General features: G+C 45.3%; 1 long non-coding RNA gene across 1 annotated transcript in view; it reads left to right on the forward strand.

The window, feature by feature from the left end:
* The window catches only part of LOC307224466, a 114246-nt gene extending 111811 nt beyond the window's left edge, over positions 1-2435 (forward strand). The window contains exon 2 of the long non-coding RNA XR_013842553.1: positions 2221-2435. This is a non-coding gene — a long non-coding RNA (uncharacterized lncRNA). The remainder of the gene's footprint in view (positions 1-2220) is intronic.
* Positions 2436-19094: the final 16659 nt, after the last annotated feature.

Here is a 19094-nt window from a genome sequence, read left to right on the forward strand (position 1 = left end):
AAACGACTAAACAACAACAACAACAAAAATTATTATGTAATCCTGATAACGTCATAAATTAGATTCACGACAGAGCTAAAATTTCAAGTCGATTTGCAACTGAGAAACCAGTGTGGTGGAGATGCTCATACAATATAGACACACATCTCCACTATCCAGTGGCGTAGCGTGGGTTGTCAGCACCCGGGGCAAGGCAAGTAATTTGCGCCCCCTAACCTGTGGATTTGCGCCCCCTAACCCTACCCCTAACCCTAACCCCCAGATGTTGCGCCCGGTGCGGCCACACACCCCCTGCACCCCCCACGCTACGCCACTGTCACTATCACAATGCCTTCTGTATGCAACAGAGCAGGTCAGCAGAGTTATGGAGCTGGCTGCCAGCAGTGCTTAGTTAAAGGGGAACTTAAAAACTTTCTGGCCTTTAACAGAAGTGCCCCATATGTCCATGTTCTATTGGCAGGTGCAGCCATTCTACTTCTCAGATGCCATAATTCTTAGTCCTAGGGCAAACTTTTAAGAGCGACGTGGAATATGCAAAACCAAAAACCTGTTTCCTGCTCTAGCAATGATTACCATCTGGCCAAGCAGTTGTTGGACATTGGCCATGGAATTCGAAAAGGCTAATGCTGGCAGTGCGGCTGAATTTATCCCTTTCTCCTAGCTTGGCGCTTTGCATGCTGGATGGCACAGCTCAGATTTATTGACCTCATTAAAATGGTATCCCTAAGCAAGATTTATAAGGAGTTATACCTTTATATGGAGGAGGGTCATTAAATTGTTGTGCTGCCCGTTTTGCCAGCTGACAGGCTGATGTGCATATCCTCGTAATAATGGCCTTTCTTTTTCAGCACTCCCCTTGGAACAGTATAAAGCAGAACAATCAGGATTTCCAATGTCAGATCCAACATAATCATTGCTCTTAGATCTCCACCGCACATATAATGTGATGGCGCTGTAATTAGAGCCGATTTATGACAAGGTGAAGTATTTGTTTACATTCCCATTATCCTTCCGACGTTATGAGATAGGCATCAAGTGACGGGACGGAGACATGGGTGTCGCCTGCTCCTTTCCAGGGCACTCGCTCCCTTAGGGTAGTGCAGAACCATAAAGAAATTAGGGGTTAGTCTACACATGCAACAGAGTAGAAAGGACTGTACCACTTCAGGCTGTGGGTGGGGGTGTCATTTGCGAATGCTTCCCCATGGCTTGTTTGTTTTTAATCCTTCTCAGTAGGTACAGATGCCAGAGAATTCTGATGAAAATTGGAGCAGAAATTGCTGGGAGTCTGCTTATTTGTTCCGTGTCTGTAATTGGAATATCAATGGGTATTCACTGTTGGTCAGGCATAGGTGAACTTGGCCCTCCTGATGTTTTTTGGGACTACAATTCCCATCATCCCTGACCACTGGTCCTGTTAGCTAGGGATGATGGGAGTTGTAGTCCGAAAACATCTGGGGGCTGAGTTTGCCTATGCCTGCTGTTGGCTTTGCTTTCAGTCTGCAAATGTTACATAAATTATTACGACCCCCCCCCCATTTGTATAGCATGTCCTTTGGGGTGGGATAATGAAATGACAATGCAACATACGTAATTAAGCTGATAGCGAGACAAATAATGTGGATCTAGGCAGAAGGCAAACTGCAGCGAAATGGATACGGTGCTGCGTGCAACAAATGCAGGACAGAACAGAAAAAGAAGTCTTCTTATATCCATAAAGGTAAAGATAAAGGGGACCCCTGACCATTAGGTCCAGTCGTGGCTGATTCTGGGGTTGCGGCTCTCATCTCGCTTTATTGACTGAGAGAGCCAGCGTACAGCTTCCAGGTCATGTGGCCAGCATGACTAAGCCGCCTGGTGAACCAGAGCAGCGCACGGAAACGCCATTTACCTTCCCGCCGGAGCAGTACCTATTTATCTACTTGCACTTTGATGTGCTTTCGAACTGCTAGGTTGGCAGGAGCAGGGACAGAGCAATGGGAGCTCACCCCATCATGGGGATTCGAACCACCGACCTTCTGATCGGCAAGTCCTAGGCTCTGTGGTTTAACCCACAGCGCCACCCGTGTCCCCTTATATCCATACTTGTAAGCAAAAAAATTTGGGGAGGAGCCCTTAGAAACAAGACTAGGACCATGGATGGAGAGGATAGGTGGCTATGTTCTCATAGTCATAGGCAGTAGGGCTTCTGAATGCCAGTTGCTGGAAACCTCAGGAGAGGAGAGTGTTATGTACTGAAGTTCTCACCCTGGGCCAGCAGGGGGATACTGTAGATAGTTATGCAAATGAAGGATCGAAAAGTGACGTTCAGTGATTGGATAGTTTTAGAAAATGGCAACAGTTGCATTGTTCTGGAGCTCTATATAAGCAGGCTGACTGAGCTCCTCAACCTAGTTCTGTTCTGGCATCTGAATAAAGAAGAGCTGTTTAAAAAATTGCTGTGTCATCTGCTATGTTCGCCTACAACTTAACAGAGAGTGTGGTTGTGTTCGTGTCCCGCTTGCTGGTTTCCCAGTGGCATCTGGTTGGCCACATTGGGAACAGGATGTTGGACTAGGGACTCAGCTACATTGGCAAAGAAAAACCACTTTTTATATGTGTTATTTATGCATTCTAACACTGTGACACCAGATGGCACTGTGGAGTTCCGTTTTTGCTAACCCGATTTCTCATACAAAGTTTACAACACATTTAACAGAAACACTTATTTGATGTGTCTAGATCCAGCCTAGATGGGTCATTGGCCTTATCCAGCAGGCTCTTCTGGTGTTATTACGTTTTAAGGTGGGGTGGGGGAGCAAATCTCTGGTTCAGTGAGCTTCCCACATGAATATTATAATTACATGCTGATAAAACTCTTATGTCTGAATTTAGCCATGTACATAAGTATAGCATTTTGGAACGGGCTTCAACAACCTTGCTTCGACCTCACTTGAAGATAGCCTCTGATTTTTCTCTGTGCGTGGTTGTGAGTGAACCAGTTTAATCCGGAGACAGCCAAGACAGGGACCCGTCAGGCAGAAGCTTTTCCAAAGGGCTCCAAACCGGGATGCTGCTGAGTACAAAATTCGGCAGTTCTGAACTCTTGAGGGATGAATTTACATAAGGTTAATCCTCTTCTCTTCCCTCTCATCTTCACACACAGTTCAGAGAGTGTCTGGATTTTAAATTAGCTTCTTATCCTAACAATGGAGAAGCTAATTTGTTTTACAATTTTCAGCAGACATTGTTTTTGTGATAGCAAACAGACTTACTACTCTCACTCTGCAATGGCTTCCGCCAGCTCCCCAAAGCAAAAGGCTGTGCCTGCAGAGGTAGGGGGTGGATACCTGTCAGGCCAGTTTCTTTTTAATGGGAGTAATCTTAAAATTGTGGGACGCGGGTGGCACTGTGGGTTAAACCACAGAGCCTAGGACTTCCCGATCAGAAGGTCGGCAGTTCGAATCCCCATGACGGGGTGAGCTCCTGTTGCTTGGTCCCTGCTCTTGCTAACCTAGCAGTTTGATAGCACGTCAAAGTGCAAGTAGATAAATAGGTACCGCTCCGGCGGGAAGGTAAACGGCGTTTCTGTGTGCTGCTCTGATTCATCAGAAGCGGCTTAGTCATGCTGGCCACATGACCCGGAAGCTGTTCGCCGGCTCCCTTGGCCAATAAAGTGAGATGAGCGCTGCAACCCCAGAGTCGGCCACGACTGGACCTAATGGTCAGGGGTCCCTTTACCTTTACTTTAATCTTAAAATTAGGCTGCCGGGTTACTAAAACCATGGGGACTAGTAGCAGCCCAGTCTTGTAGAGCTCTAGTATTGCAAAGTGACAACTTGCATCAATGCTTGGATAGAAGACAAATCATCCCCAGCCAGGATGGCCACAAGTGATGTTGGGATGGTAGTAAGGAGATTAGAGGAGTCCTGTTGAATCAGGCCAAGGCTCATCCAGTTAAACATCCCTTTTCTCACAGAATGGCCAACCAGATGTCTTTGGGAGGCCCAGATAGGATACAAATAAATGCAAAGCCAGTGTGGTGTAGTGGTTAAGAGCAGTGGACTCGTAATCTGGTGAACCGGGTTCGCGTGATAAAACGGGATATCAAATCCAAACTGTTCTTCTTATTATTATTTGTACCTGATTTGCAACCTTATTTAGGTGGGCGGGGGAGGGGTTATTGGTTTGCTTTCTTGTATTTTTATCATGTATTTTGTGTTTTTATCTTGCATTTTATTCTGTGAACCGCACTGAGATCTATGGATAAAAGGCGAAGTTTCTCAGAGCCAAACTAGATGTGACATTAAATGTGTGTTACCATTTAAAGTGCAGGGCTTTCTGGTTTCTGGTTTCAAATGCAAATGCCATCAATGGGAGGGCTGATAACCATTGAGATTGCAGCAGGCATGGGAAGAGATTCAAACCTTCTCTTCCCTACTACAGTCTCCGAAGGCACTATTTGCATGGGGATGAAATCCTCATTGGCACCCACAGGGGATTCAAACCTGCCTCCAAAGTAAATACCGACTTCAGATGAGGGATTTATTTTTTTAGCAGTTCCCTAGCAGGTGAGGAAGGGGTTAAATTTCTCCTCCCGGCTGCTCATTATCTCACACACAAGAGTTTACGCTATTTGCATTAAAAAAAAAAATGCCTCACATGCATTTCTTGTCCCATCTGGGTTGGCCCTCCAGCAGAAGGTGAGATGAGGAGTTGGTACCTATCTGCCATGGGAATCACTTCAGGTAAATACACTTTGGTTCGTAAGTGGTTCGACTGGTGTGGGTTTGCCAAGGCTGAATGTTCCAGCTCTGCTCGGAGCCTTCTCTCATCAGCATCATCTAAAGAACTCTCCCCATTTCCCCTCCCAGGCGTATAACTAACGGGGCACGCACACCAAAAAGATAAGGCAGGAAATTAATTGTGTGCTTGGTATGAAACGAAACCTATTACGAACTTTCATTGTCTGCAATTACACCAAATAGGCACTTGTACTTTCATATCTGTTCCTTCCGTTTGCTGTAGATTCTTTTTTCTTTTTTTCTTTTTTTGTAGCTATGAGATTTTTGTAGGTATTTTTGTGAGCCATCTATGTTTCAGAGAGCCAGTCAGTTGGGGTTAAAGGGGACAGTGGCCTGAGGCAATTCTCCATTTTGACTGGGCTGTCAAAGCACTGAAATGGGGGGGGACAGGGGGGGGTTTCCTGTTTTTAGTCTGTTCCTTTGTCCCTGGTCCACTTCTTTCAGGGCCTCTTGCAATAGACGTTTGCTAGGAAAGTGACAGTGCAATAATAATTAACTAACTAAGTAAGGATATGTAGACTTTTTTTTAAGGATAAATGGTAGATTGGCATAAAGTTCTACTTTCATAAAACTAAATAAAAACATTCTGGCATTGCAGAGGGCTGGACTAGATGACCCTTGGGGTCCCTTCCAGCTCTACAAATCTATGATTCTATGATATATAGGGCCATATATAGGCTGTGACAGGGCTGGTCCACAATTGCACCCAATATTGCATTACTTTCTGCCATTTGCAACCATCTTCACACTGCCCCCCATCCCCCATTGTTTTTCAAACTGATTCCAGTGATCTGGTGCTGAAAGACACTGCCATTCGAGTGCCATTGTGTGATTTATGTGGCTTTTGACTCATGCGATTTGAAGGGCCACCACTGCTAAGGCCCTGCTTGTCGCTCCTGTCAGCAGGGAGCCTCCTGCAGAGGACATGACTGAGAGCAAGTTGGGTGCTGAGCTGGCGACCCCAGCACCATTTACATGGAGGTGCTGGCAGGGTTACAGGCCCCACCCAATCATAGAAGTGCCTGTTTCCTTGCCTAAGTCAGAAGCACCTATCGTTTACCAGGCTAAGGGAGGAAGAGGTAGGGAGGGTAGATTGTTGAGTCAATGCTTCAGCTGGCATTTACTCCCTACTGGTACTCAGTGGGGCTGGCTGGGGATGGAGAAGGAGAGGTTGGGGTGTGGGGATGGGGAGGCGTCAGTGCATAGGAACCAGAGGAGCAGGGACCCCCATCTCCATGAACATGACCGGCCCTGGGGCATAGGGAGTAGCGGGAGGCTGAGACAGCCAAGGACCCACAGCCCAGATCACTAGCTGTCAGGTGTGCATGCAAGAGCCAGGCCCTGTGACCAATAGGACTTTGCAGGACTGGGGCCTTTCTAAGTTTGTTCTGAAGAGGCCTCACAGGTAAGGCCAATTGGTAACTCACAGCACCTGGTGGCAAGAGCCAGGAAGGGATATAAGTTCAGCATTTCCCTTCGGTTCTTTGCCACAGCAACACGTTCCCTGCCCTGCTGCGTTTGGCTTTGTGACTCCTTGCTTCTTGATCCTTGGACACTTGACTTCATGACTCCTTGCTTCCTGACCCTTGGACCCTTGGCTTCTGGACTCCTGGCTCTCTGACCCTCGGACTCTTGGCTTCCTGACTCCTGGCTTCTGGACCCCTGTTCCTGCTCCCACACCGCCATCTTGCCCCTGGTCCTGATGTCCCCAGACAGGACTTTGATCGCCCGTGAACCGGACCGTGACACTAGCTAGCCAGATGGGGCTTGTTAGCTCTGGGAGGAGGTGTGCGATTCCTCAGGTGGATTAGACTCAGGACAGGTGACGGTCACATGCCTTATCAAGCCCAGATGATGTAATCAAGATTTAAGGGAAGCAGAGCTGAGGTGCTGTGTCTGCTCAACTTCCCATGTTGATGAACCACGGCCTGGGTGTCTGTTGACATCTAAACAGGGTCACAGTGATACAGAAGACTGAAGAACAAGAGAGGAGAAAGATGGAGAAGTTAAAACTGGGTCTTTTATTTATTGCATTTATATTCCACCACCTGAGGAGCTCTGAGGAGCTCAAGCTGCTTCATTGTTGTTCAGCGTCCTTAATGTCATGGAATTCTACTCAATATTGATCCAGAGTAGAGTAACAACTTAAACACCTTGCAGGATTCCCAAAAGATAGACCAGAGGCCATTGTATTTCATCCAGCAGAGCTTTACTGCTACTGAAGGCAAATGAGCATAATGGTCACAAATCCAATACATTCAGGATTGGCACTGTCCATAAGAAATCTAGTTGCTCAGCTTCTCTGAAGGAATAACCGAAACATCATGAACCTTTCACATGATGTTTCATGTGACATGTCAACTGACATTTATAAATAACTCAGATGAAGGTATTGAGGGGGTTCTCGTCAACTTTGCAGATGACACCAAACTGAGAGGGATAGCCAATGCCAATGCCCTGTTCCATATCATGCAATGCATATGTGCTTTAACTTAATCATATGCAATCAAGGAAGTGAACGACAGAACAGGTGACTGCTCATATAACTGGGCCTAAACGTCATCTCCTCCCCACTGCAGACCCCCATGTGCCCTCAGAATTCACTTTAGAGGGCTGGACGTCCCTCTGGAGAAGCTTTTGAGGACATGCGGGGGGCTGGGGTGGGGAGGAAGAAGAGGAGAAACCAGAAGTCCCTTTGCATTGGCAGACATCATTGGATGTCACCCTTTACGGAAGGTAAAAATATCTTGCCTGTATCAGAAATCTGTTTGCATAGAAACTACCAATTTTAGTAGAACTATTATGCTGTAGGAAGGAAGAGACAACATGAACTAAATTGAGCCTGTTTGCTGGCATGCACTGCACCCAACTAGCTATGTGTAGCCTTCCACCAGCCATGCCAGGTGTTTGACAACCCTCCAGTGTTTGAAGTCCTAAGCAAGCAGAAAAACCAGAGAATCACAATTCCCTACAGAGGCACCACACATGGATGATGAACTGAATACTGCTTGGTGGAAACCAGCAGCCTTGGAGTTATCCATATTCATGGGGATAGAATGGCAGGCTGCTTTGGAAACACTGAAGATACTAATTGATGGCAGAGCCATCATAGCAAGATCTGGGCCCTGTACAACAAATGCAAAATAGCATGCTGCCACATTTCTGTGCGAAGGATGCTGGCAGAGGCGGGCAGTCTCTCAGTGTTTTTGTTTATTATTACCCCACTTGGGTTGCAGCGGCTGCTGCAGGGGGGAAAGGAAGACTGCTGTCCTCTTAAAAGGATGGAGGTCAAGGCCACTAATGGGAGACAGCTGGAACTGTGTGATTGTGGTGCACTGACATTTAGGATTTATGTGCTGTCTTGGACGCTGCTGGAGTGGATCATTTTGGTTCACCAGAAATTTGCATCCAAATCCCACAATTCTGCGTCTCCAGCGCAAGTGCTCCAGATTCTAGACAGACCATATCTTGACAGCCATCTAATTAATTTGTCAGATTGCACAATACAGTGTCCTTTAAGGAAAAAAAGAATTCTGAGGCACATGGGGGAGGGAAGCAGGTATTTCACAGCACATGGCAAACCAAGTCAAGAGGAGCATTTAAGCAAAGGCTGTGAACCACAAAGAGAGGTCACATAGATACCTTTGAAGCACATGGCTCCCCCCCCCCAAAAAAAATATTGAGAACTGTAGTTTGTTTAGGGTGCTGGTAGTTGTAGCTCTGAGAGGGTACACTGCAGTTCCCAGGATTCTGTGAGGAAAGCCATGTGCTTTAAATATATAATAGGGATGTGACTAGAGTCAGCATGTTGTGCTGGGTAAAGTTGCAGCCTTTCCTATTCTGGGACACAACCAGACAGGGGCTCAAACCCCCACAAAAATTGTAACTTCTGGTGCCTTGTGAAGCACCGGAAGTCATGTCTGAGGCATTGTGAGACCTCGGAGATGCTGTCTGGGGCCTTGCGAGACCTCGGAACCTGACTTCCGGTGGCACCGGGCATGTGTTGTCATGTCGCACGTGCTGGGCACCCATAACCTGAACCCCAAATTGCAACCAGAAACCCTGACAATTTGCTGCAGGAAGTTGTATTTCTCCTGCTGACTTCCAGCTACTTCAGGCCCACGTCTGGTTGTATACATGCACCACCAAGGTATTATTTATTTATTATATTTTTGTTGTTGTTGTTTAGTCATTTAGTCGTGTCCGACCCCTCGTGACCCCATGGACCAGAGCACGCCAGGCACTCCTGTCTTCCACTGCCTCCCGCAGTTTGGTCAAACTCATGCTGGTAGCTTCGAGAACACTGTCCAACCACCTCAACCTCTGTCGTCCCCTTCTCCTTGTGCCCTCCATCTTTCCCAACATCAGTGTCTTTTCCAGGGAGTCTATTTATTTATTTATTTATTTATTTATTTATTTATTTATTTCCCGCCCAGTCTGGACGGTTTTCAACACATATAAAAACATAATAAAATATCAAGCATTAAAAAGCTTCCTGATACAGAGCTGCCTTTAGATGTCTTCTAAAAGTTGTGTACCGTTGGTACCTTGGTTCTCAAACGCCTTGGTACCGTACTCAAACAACTTGGAACTCAAACACTGCAAACCCGGAAGTAAGTGTTCTGATCTGCAAACTTTTTTTGGAAGCTGAATGTGCTCCGTTTTGGGTGTTACACTTCCGATTTGAGTGCCACACTTCCGTTTTGAATGTTACACTATCTGTTTTTGCTATTTATTTTGTATTTTTGTTTTTATGGCTCTTTTTGTTTTGTTTTTGTGGCTGTGTGGAACCCAGTTCAGCTACTGATTGATTGATTGTGCGACTGCAGTACACTGTTTATTGCTTTCATTTTATGGATCAATGGTCTCATTAGATAGTAAAATTCATGTTAAATCGCTGTTTTAACGGTTGTTTTTAAAAGTCTGGAACAGATTAATCCATTTTGCATTACTTTCTATGGGAAAGCGTGCCTTGGTTTTGGAATGCTTTGGTTTTGGAACCGACTTCCGGAACGGATTAAGTTTGAGAACCAAGGTACCACTGTAGTTTTTTATCTCCTTGACATCTGGTTGTAACTCCCAGTGCACAGCAAGTCTTTCGGTAGTGTTTCATAGATACTATGTGGCTCACGATGCACTGGATTTGTCTTTTGGTAGTTTCAATCAAATCCTGATTTTACATGCACACTAGGTATACAAGTATAATTTGCTGGCCATTAGCAGGTGGACTGAAACGCATGGGGGCACTGAGGAAACATTAGGAGATAAGCACTACAGTATATTCTTGGTGAGCAGACTGGAGAAGCTTTTCAGGCCTGTAAAAGCCTATTGAGAGACCTTGGAAACCCACCAAGTTTACTGGAGATCAGTTTCTGTGAGTCTGCATGATCACAACCCTGCCTTCTAGAAAATTGTTTTTCCATGGTTTCCCTACTTTTCTCACTAAAGGCAAAAAAAAAGGGGGGGGGAGCAACTGCTGTGCAGCAGCTACAGAAGAAAGTGAGCACATTTTCCAAATGACTGCAGTTGAATTCAATTACTGGTGGGTTGCATATGCTCATAAAGGGTATGAATATTAAACAGAAGGTGTATGGCAATAGATTTCTGATCAACGCATGGTTCTTGAGCAGAAGCTTTCTTTCAAAAAAAAAAATTTGACATAATGGAAGTAGGATTTTTCTTTTTAAAGCACTGCATATTTGGCTATGGATGAATTCATAAATTTTAGATTTTATATAAAATAAAATAAATAATGCAATTGCTTTTACACCCAAGACTTTTGTTCCTTGTTAACTTACTGAAAGGATAAAGATGTTTATTAGATGGCTATGTTAAAGTTTGTACAATCTTTGAAGCACCACTTTGAACTTCACATATCCCCTTTTTTGTGGGAAGGAAGCAAATGCAGGAGGTTTATTATCAGACCCTTGGCAAATTGTTTGTTTTTTAAATAATTTTTATTAATTGCCCATTAATAACATTCCAATTAATAACATATCAAATCTTACCAAATCATAACACAAATAATAATACCAAATCATAACACAAATAATAATACATTCCAAATTAAAAAGCCAATTATACATTCCAAATTAAATAATTTAAATGGGACCTCCCATGTTCTGGCTAGAAGGAAAGAATCTTTTATTCTTGTTCCTGCATTTTTCTCTGTTGTTTATTCCCCATTTCTGACCCTTGGCAAATTGAATTTTTTATTCCTGGTGACTTACCATGTGGCAATGGTGCACAGAGCCAAGGATTCCCCAGACAAAACGTTCAATTTCAGTTACATTTTTGCAAGCTTATGTTTGCTACACCACGTTTCTGCATCAATTTGCATTTTGGTTGTGTAGCACCCTGCTTGTGGTTAACGCTTAGCTGGAATGAAATATTCAACGCAGCAATAGAGAAATTAAAATAATAATTTATTTGTCAGACAAATAAATATGAGGCACAGTGGTATATGGTTACCAAGCTCTGGCCTGGCCTCCTGCCATTCTGGCCAGCACTTATATTTCCTTAATCCAGCCCCCTTGCTCCTCCTGTGGCTGCCTCTGTCCAATCAGCCTGGTTAAAATTCCTATTGGCTGTTTGCTAGAACCAATCACAAAAGATACACCCATTTCCTTCTGTCCTTTTATGGGAATCAAAAAGCTATATATTCTTCTATCTATAAATGACAAATAAGTAGTAATATATCTTACATGTGTCTCAACAAGGAACCTTAATTACCAGCTCACCTCGTGCCCTCCTTGCCCTATTGCCTTCCAAAACAGATGGTTAATCTTGAATTTTTATCTTAAACATATGTCAAGGATTTTGAGTTCACATCAACATTGAGAGATCTCCTTCATTTGAAGGTTTCTAAACAAAAGGCCTGACAACCCTATATCAGGAGTGCTCGATGGCGTCTCCTGTCTGGCAGGAGGCTGGGCTGGGGGCTGACTTAATTTCAGGATAGTTACAACTCTTACAACTATATGAAATAAGAATCTAGCATTTCTTAAATCCTTTGCATAATTATATTTAAGCTAATATATTTAATACATAAATAACCTTTTAAAAGGAAAAGAAATCTTAAAAGGATCTTAGTTTAAGAAAGAAACAGCTTTAGAAAAGACTTCCCAAAAATGCTCTCTTTCTGCCAGCCAGACCAGTTGCTTTTCAATTTGCTCTTGGCCTTTTTAACCTTAAGAAGAAGATATGGCTCATTTTACTATTTATCAACCCTTAATTTGTAGGGTCAGTGTAACCTTGGCTCTCAGCCTGTAATTCCCTTTTTACGACTTTGAGAATTGTTTTCTGCTATAAATCAGGGGGGCCCCTTGTCTAGGAGAAAAACATTTTGCCAAGGTTCTTAGGCAGCTGCTCTTCTGCCTGGCATGAGCTTTTTAAGATACAGGCCCTGATCAAAAAATATAAGCTTTAATAAAAATGCAGGCTTATGATTAGATGCCTCAGTTGTTTGTTTTTTAATGGAGCCTCACAAAAACTCATCAGCATTTCTTCTACTATATGCATCTCTGTATGAAATTTTGCCTAATATATCCATTTTTGTAAGCAAGTTCCCCTAGCCAAATGCATTTTGTACATTGCTATCAATAATATCTGGGGGTTTTTAATGTACGGTTTCCCCTAATATACACATCTCTTTGAATAAAACTGGTTAGAAAACTGCACTGCGAATTTTTAAGAATTTTGAAGTAGAGCAGTATTTTGATTTCCTTACTGCTTTGGAAAGTGCAATTTGGTAGGTTTTCAGATAGAGGTGAAGCCAACTAAAACTCTCCCAGCCCTATTCAGATGTAACCAGACACCAAGAAAGTGAATGGATGGAATAAACAGCTCTTTTGATAGAAACACACAGCAGAAATTATGGGTTTTTGGAGGGAAGGGGGGAAATCACCTTGTTTGGGGGGGGGGCAGTTTCAAAGCATTCAACCATCCCAGTGTTTTGTTTAAAAAAAGAAAATAAACAAATTCTAGCCAAATATGTATGGCAATAACCAATGGCGGAGGGGAAAAAAGTGTTAATTTAGGCTTGCCAACTAATTGCTGGCAAGTTTCTCAGATGTATTTAATAGCTCTGAGGCAGATAAGAATCCAACAAGAGCAGGCTGGTTTGTTTTTCTGTTTGTCAAAGTTTTTTTTTTTTTTCAAAAAAAAAAATCCCACCCTTCCTAAAAAACAAAACCAGGATGAAGGCTTCACAGCAGATGAAAACAAAGAATGATTACTAATAAATACGAAAAACAAATAAAAATGGTAGATCAAAGCAGCATTAAAACAACACACACACACAGTTTCAACAGGAGTTAAAATAATTTTAGCAGCCTTGGAGACTCCAACCATAAAGCTGTAATGACAGGAAACGTTTCAAATGTCGAGTATCTCCTTGTGCAGGTACTGAAGGCCTAGGAGGCCTGTAAGGCAAGAGTTCACTATGGGCTTTTACCTCAGGATTCCATTATTTACCTCAGGCTTCCTCAACCTCGGCCCTCCAGATGTTTTTGGCCTACAGCTCCCATGATCCCTAGCTAGCAGGACCAGTGGTCAGGGATGATGGGAATTGTAGTTTCAAAGCATTTGGAGGGCTGAGGTTGAGAAAGCCTGGTTTACCTCATTCCCACCATGGAAAACCTGGGCCCACATCAGTCACCCCCACCGTGGTCCACAAACCCAGTACAGCCCTGTAAGCAACAGCAAGGGCAGCATCTAAGCTGAGAGCACTCCTTCAGAGCATGGATGCTCTTATTGCCCTCTCCTTCAGGATGCTTGCCAGAAACTGAAGCAATACTGGAGGGGGAGCTGGAAAATGGACACACACACACAAACAGAGGGAGACTCCATCAGGTGGTTTCTGGAATCACCTCTTTGCTTGCTTAATTGGCGTAATAAGGCCTCTTCTCCATCTTGCTCCCCCCTACATTGGCTGTGGCAGGCTCATTACAGTATCAAAACAATAATAGCTTTCTGCTCTGAACACCTTTCTTGTAAGCAGTTTTCAGTTTACGCTCTGGCAGAGTTTAACAAAATGAAATGTGTCAGCATGTTCTGTCAACACTCACATGGACTGCCTTCCCAGTTTTAGGCCCCTTGTCAGTGGTTATACATCTATCCGATGTGCACCCACTCCCCTCAAAGTCATCAGGGTGCCATTTTTCAGAAACCCACCACAATCAAGCGACAAAACCCCCTTCAGCTGCTTATGTGTTCACTGGTTACTGCACAGTGGTTGCATTCAGACCTCCATCCATGGTTCTATAAACCACAGTTATGAAGCCATAAGTAAGCATGTTATTCATGCATACCTAGGGTTGCTATATTTCAAACAGTGAAAATTCCAGACGGAAAAGCTTTTTTGGGCCAAAGTTGTTGAGCTTTTCTGACAATTTTTTTTTTGGGGGGGACTCCCAAGTTTTGGAGTTATTTTTAAAGAAAATCAAAAAAACAGCACTGACGGCATGGGTTGCCATACGTCCAGATTTTCCCAGAATTTTTTAGCGATTTCTGCCCAAACACTGCTTCCAGTGGCAGTGTTCCAGATATGTCCCTGCTGCGCCATGGATATGTGGCCCCCAGAAGGTAGCCTAGTAATAATAATAATAATAATAATTTATTATTTATACCCCGCCCATCTGGCTGGGCCTCCCCAGCCACTCTGGGCAGCTTCCATAGAAACCAAAAATACAGTAAAATCACACGTTAAAAACTTCCCTGAACAGGGCTGCCTTAAGATGTCTTCCGAATGTCAGGTAGTTGTTTATCTCTTTGACATCTGATGGGAGGTCATTCCAAAGGGCGGGTGCCACTACCGAGAAGGCCCTCTGCCTGGTTCCCTGTAGCTTTGCTTCTCACAATGAGGGAACCGCCAGAAGGCCCTCGGCGCTGGACCTCAGCGTCCGGGCAGAATGATGGGGGTGGAGACACTCCTTCAGGTATATTGGACCAAGGCCATTTAGGGCTTTAAAGGTCAGCACCAACACTTTGAATTGTGCTCGGAAATGTACTGGAAGCCAATGTAGGTCTTTCAAGACCGGTGTTATATGGTCTCGGCAGCCGCCCCCAGTCACATTCCAGCTGCCACATTCTGGATTGGTTGTAGTTTCTGAGTCACCTTCAAAGGTAGCCCCACGTAGAGTGCATTGCAGTAGTCCAAGCGGGAGATAACCAGAGCATGCACCACTCTGGCGAGACAGTCCGCAGGCAGATAGGGTCTCAGCCTACGTACCAGATGGAGCTGGTAAACAGCTGCCCTGGACACAGATTTGACCTGTGCCTCCATGTACAGCTGTGAGTCCCAGGCTGCGCACCTGGTCCTTCAGGGGCACAGTTACCCCATTCAGGACCAGGGAATCCTCCACACCTGCCCGCCTCCTGTCCCCCAAAAACAGTACTTCTGTCTTGTCAGGATTCAACCTCAATCCATTAGCCGCCATCCATCCCCCAGCCACCTCCAGACACTCACACAGGACCTTCACCGCCTTCACTGGTTCTGATTTAAAAGAGAGGTAGAGCTGGGTATCATCCGCATACTGATGAACACCCAGCCCAAACCTCCTGATGATCTCTCCCAGCGGCTGCATGTAAATGTTGAAAAGCATGGGGGAGAGGACAGAACCCTGAGGCACCCCACAAGTGAGAGCCCAGGGGTCTGAACACTCATCCCCCACCACCACTTTCTGAACACGGCCCAGGAGGAAGGAGCAGAACCACTGTATGGCAGTGCCCCCAGCTCCCAGCCCCTCAAGACGGTCCAGAAGGATGTTATGGTCGATGGTATCAAACGCTGCTGAGAGATCCAGCAGAACTAGGAAACAGCTCTCACCTTTGTCCCTAGCCCGCCGGAGATCATCAACCAGTGCGACCAAGGCAGTTTCAGTCCCGTGATGAGGCCTGAATCCCGACTGGAAGGGATCCAAATGGTCCGCTTCTTCCAGGCGTGCCTGGAGTTGTTCGGCAACCGCTCGCTCAATCACCTTGCCCAAGAACTGTGAAGAAAAGTGGCCCTCAATTTGAAAAGTTTCCTTAACCCTGCTTTAATAGGGTTGACCTACGTCTGGAATTTTCCAGACATATCCAGAAGCAGTGGGCAGAGCGATAAATGTGAATGTTACCATTGTAATGTAGGCATCTTTCTACACATTCATTCACACATACCCCTGTATATGTGTAAACAAGAAGGATGATCAGAGATCAAGGACATATTCCAGCTGGGCAAAAACACTCAAGGTAGACGCAAGGCCATGTCAATAAAGGATGCAACCTGTGCCAGGGGTTTGTTACCTGGGGAGAATCCCAAAGGCCCACAAACTGGAGGTTCCTCATCCCTGCCCATTGGGTCCAAACTGGGAAACTCTGGCTTAATGGAAGCCACCATCTCCTTGCAGGAGCTGCTCACAGAGATGAAGGAAGAGGAAAGGGAAGTCCATGCATTCATAGGCATGTCCACAGCTTCATAAACGGTGGTTTCAAGGATGAATGTCTGAACTTGGCCATTGTCTTGTTGGGGGTAGTCAGAAATATCTGTAATTTGTGTAGGGCCCACTAGAGGGAAGTAAAGGTATATCTGAAAATCCTGGTGGAGAAAGATTGGTTGCACTTTCTGTCACAGCGAATATTTTCCCCGCAATAATTTGTATCCCTTGGGCATTGTAACAGTTCACAAATGCATTATCCTGTAGTGCATGTTTATACGTATCTATCAGGAGCTGGGGTGCAAAATATTTTGCAAAACTTAGGAGCCCATCAGAATTTCAGAAGCCGGCATGAAAAGAGGCAGAGATACGAACCTGAGCATGTCAGTAAGAGCAGTGTTCTGAATTCGTCTTAAACCACATTTTCTTCCAGGCAGTACTTAGTTGAAACTTTTCAGGACTGGTAAGTCTAATCTCTGGGTATTTATAGTATTACAAAATCTTAAAGCTGTCCAAAAAACCAACTACTTGCTCTTTTGTGGACCACAGTGAAAATTAAGGAGTTTTCATAGTAAGGGTGGCTTTCATTTACTACATTTTAGTTGAGATGGCCTAGAGAGATGTCCATTTGCAAATTTTGCAATAAACCATCAGACCATAGCAATGATCTAACAACTGTATCCTTGCTATGCTGAGTTAATTTTACTTTAAATGAAGTGACTGGGTTGGGGGATCTCTCTCTCCCTCCCTCTCTCTCCCTCCCTCTCTCCCTCCCTCCCCCCCCCTCTCTCTCAGCTTAAGAAAAGGACCACAATGGCTCTCACTACAGACTCTGGGTCCAGAATACCAATGGGCCCATATGATCAGGATCCAAAAACAATGAGAAAGCAGAGAAAGACTTTTTTCAAAAACTGGAAGGAGAAGTAGAAGATCCAGTGGCTGAAGGGTTATAGCAGGGTGTGAGGAACCTCAGGGGTGTGTTCTACGGGAATCTCTTTCTGGCCCTTGAAATCTCCCCAGGCTACACCTCTCACCAGCATCGTTCTGCACTCTCCCTAGGTGCTTTTGCCCAGCTGAAATATGTCCTTGAACTGTGATAACGCCTCTTGCAGGATGGTCTTTGTGTGGCTGGAATGCAGCCTGCAGTACAAAGCTAAGAGCCCTGTTGCCCCATTCGTCACTGGCATGTGGCCTCCAGAAGGTTGCCCACAAGGTATGAGGACCTCCAGCTAAAAAAAAGGAACCTAATCCTGGACTATAGGATTTGGCAGTTGCCCCAATACACCACTGCCATGATAAATAACACTGGTGGAATAGCTGGAACAAGGCAGAGTCATGGATGGGATATTTAGCCATACGAGGGGAAAAGTAGAATTGGAAGGGACTGCAGCAGTCATCTAGTCCTTACGCCCTGCATTGCGGGAATCTCAACTATGTCATCCATGACAGATGGCCATCCAACTTCTGCGTAAAGAACTCCAAGGAAAGTGAGTCCACAACCTCCCGAAGAAGACCGTACCACGGTTGAATAGCTCTCACCTTCATCAAGTTCTCCCTGAGGTTTAGTCGGAATCTCCTTTCTTGTAACTTAAATCCATTGGTTCGAGTCCTGCCCTCCAGAGCAGGAGAAAACAAACTTGCTCCATCTTCCGTGTGACAACCGCTTCAAGATTTGAAGATGGCTATCATATCTCCTCTCACTCTCCTCTTTTCCAGGCTAAACCTACCCAGCTCCTTAAACCATTCCTTATAAGGCTTGGTTTCCAGACCCTTGATCATCTTGGCTGCCCTCCTCTGCACATGTTGCAGCTTGTCAACATCCTTCTCAAATTGTGGCTCCCAGAACTGGACACAGTATTCCAGGTGTGTAAAACCCTTAAGTTGTTCCACCTGCCTAGGGCTCCCTCCTGCAACTCCTGTGCTCCTGGTGTCTGTGGCTGGGTGAGAAGGCAAATTCCCCATAACACGCCTGACTTTTGCTGTGGCTGAGTGGATGGGCAATTGCTAGTGTTCACAACGTGAGCTTGAGCCCTAGGATCTCCTTCTCTTTTGCTCTTGATATTACTTCTGTTTTATTTTTTGCTGTGTATCAGGGGACTGCCATCGGAACAGGGGAGGGAGGCAGGGGGATACAGAGAGCCTCTGATGCTTCTGAGAAGCAGCTCCTTGTCCAGCAGTGGGGAAAGCCACAGCTCCAGTGGAGCAGAGGGGGAAGGGGGCAGCCAAGCGAGGGGAGGGCTCAAAGATGCTACTGAGAGCCCAAGCGCCTCACCTAGCCCGGCTGGCCAGGAAACAGACACGCCGTTTCCGTCGCCCAGCTTGCACAGAGGGGTGAAATGTAAGGAGGCAAGGCGGAGATTTGGGGTGTCTAAGTTCTTATGTTAGGGGAGAAACCGGAAGGGGCCACTCCCGGAATCTGCAAGTGACTAAGATGGACATGAACTTTGTAGTTCTGCACTGTAAATAGTTTGCACCAATAAAGCCTTTAAAAGACAGGCCAGCGTCCTGCCTGGTTACTCACGAGCAACCAGACCAGCACCTGACACTGCACATGCAAAAGGTGAATGGGCCATTTCCCTCTTTCCCCCTGATGGGGCTCAAAATCCATCTCTTGTTTTTCCAACTTTGTGGAGTGAACCCCTGGAGGTTGCTGCTGTCTGCCTTCATTGTCTGTCCTGGCTCCACCGCTTGGCCGTTTCTCAAAGCAGTTTTGCCTTCTCTGCATGAGTCTTGAAACTTTGCCCTGCAAGGACTGGGTGTGCTATTTGCAGGCCTCCTGCCCAAAGCACTCTCAATGGGTGCTGTGTCTTCTTACTCCTCCTTCCTGTATGTATTGTCCTTATAAAACAGTCCTTGTGAGGCACGTAAGGGGATATGAACCTGCAGGGATACC

Source organism: Podarcis cretensis (assembly GCF_951804945.1).
Source record: "Podarcis cretensis genome assembly, chromosome: 9".
In the NCBI taxonomy this organism is placed as follows: Eukaryota; Metazoa; Chordata; class Lepidosauria; order Squamata; family Lacertidae; genus Podarcis; species Podarcis cretensis.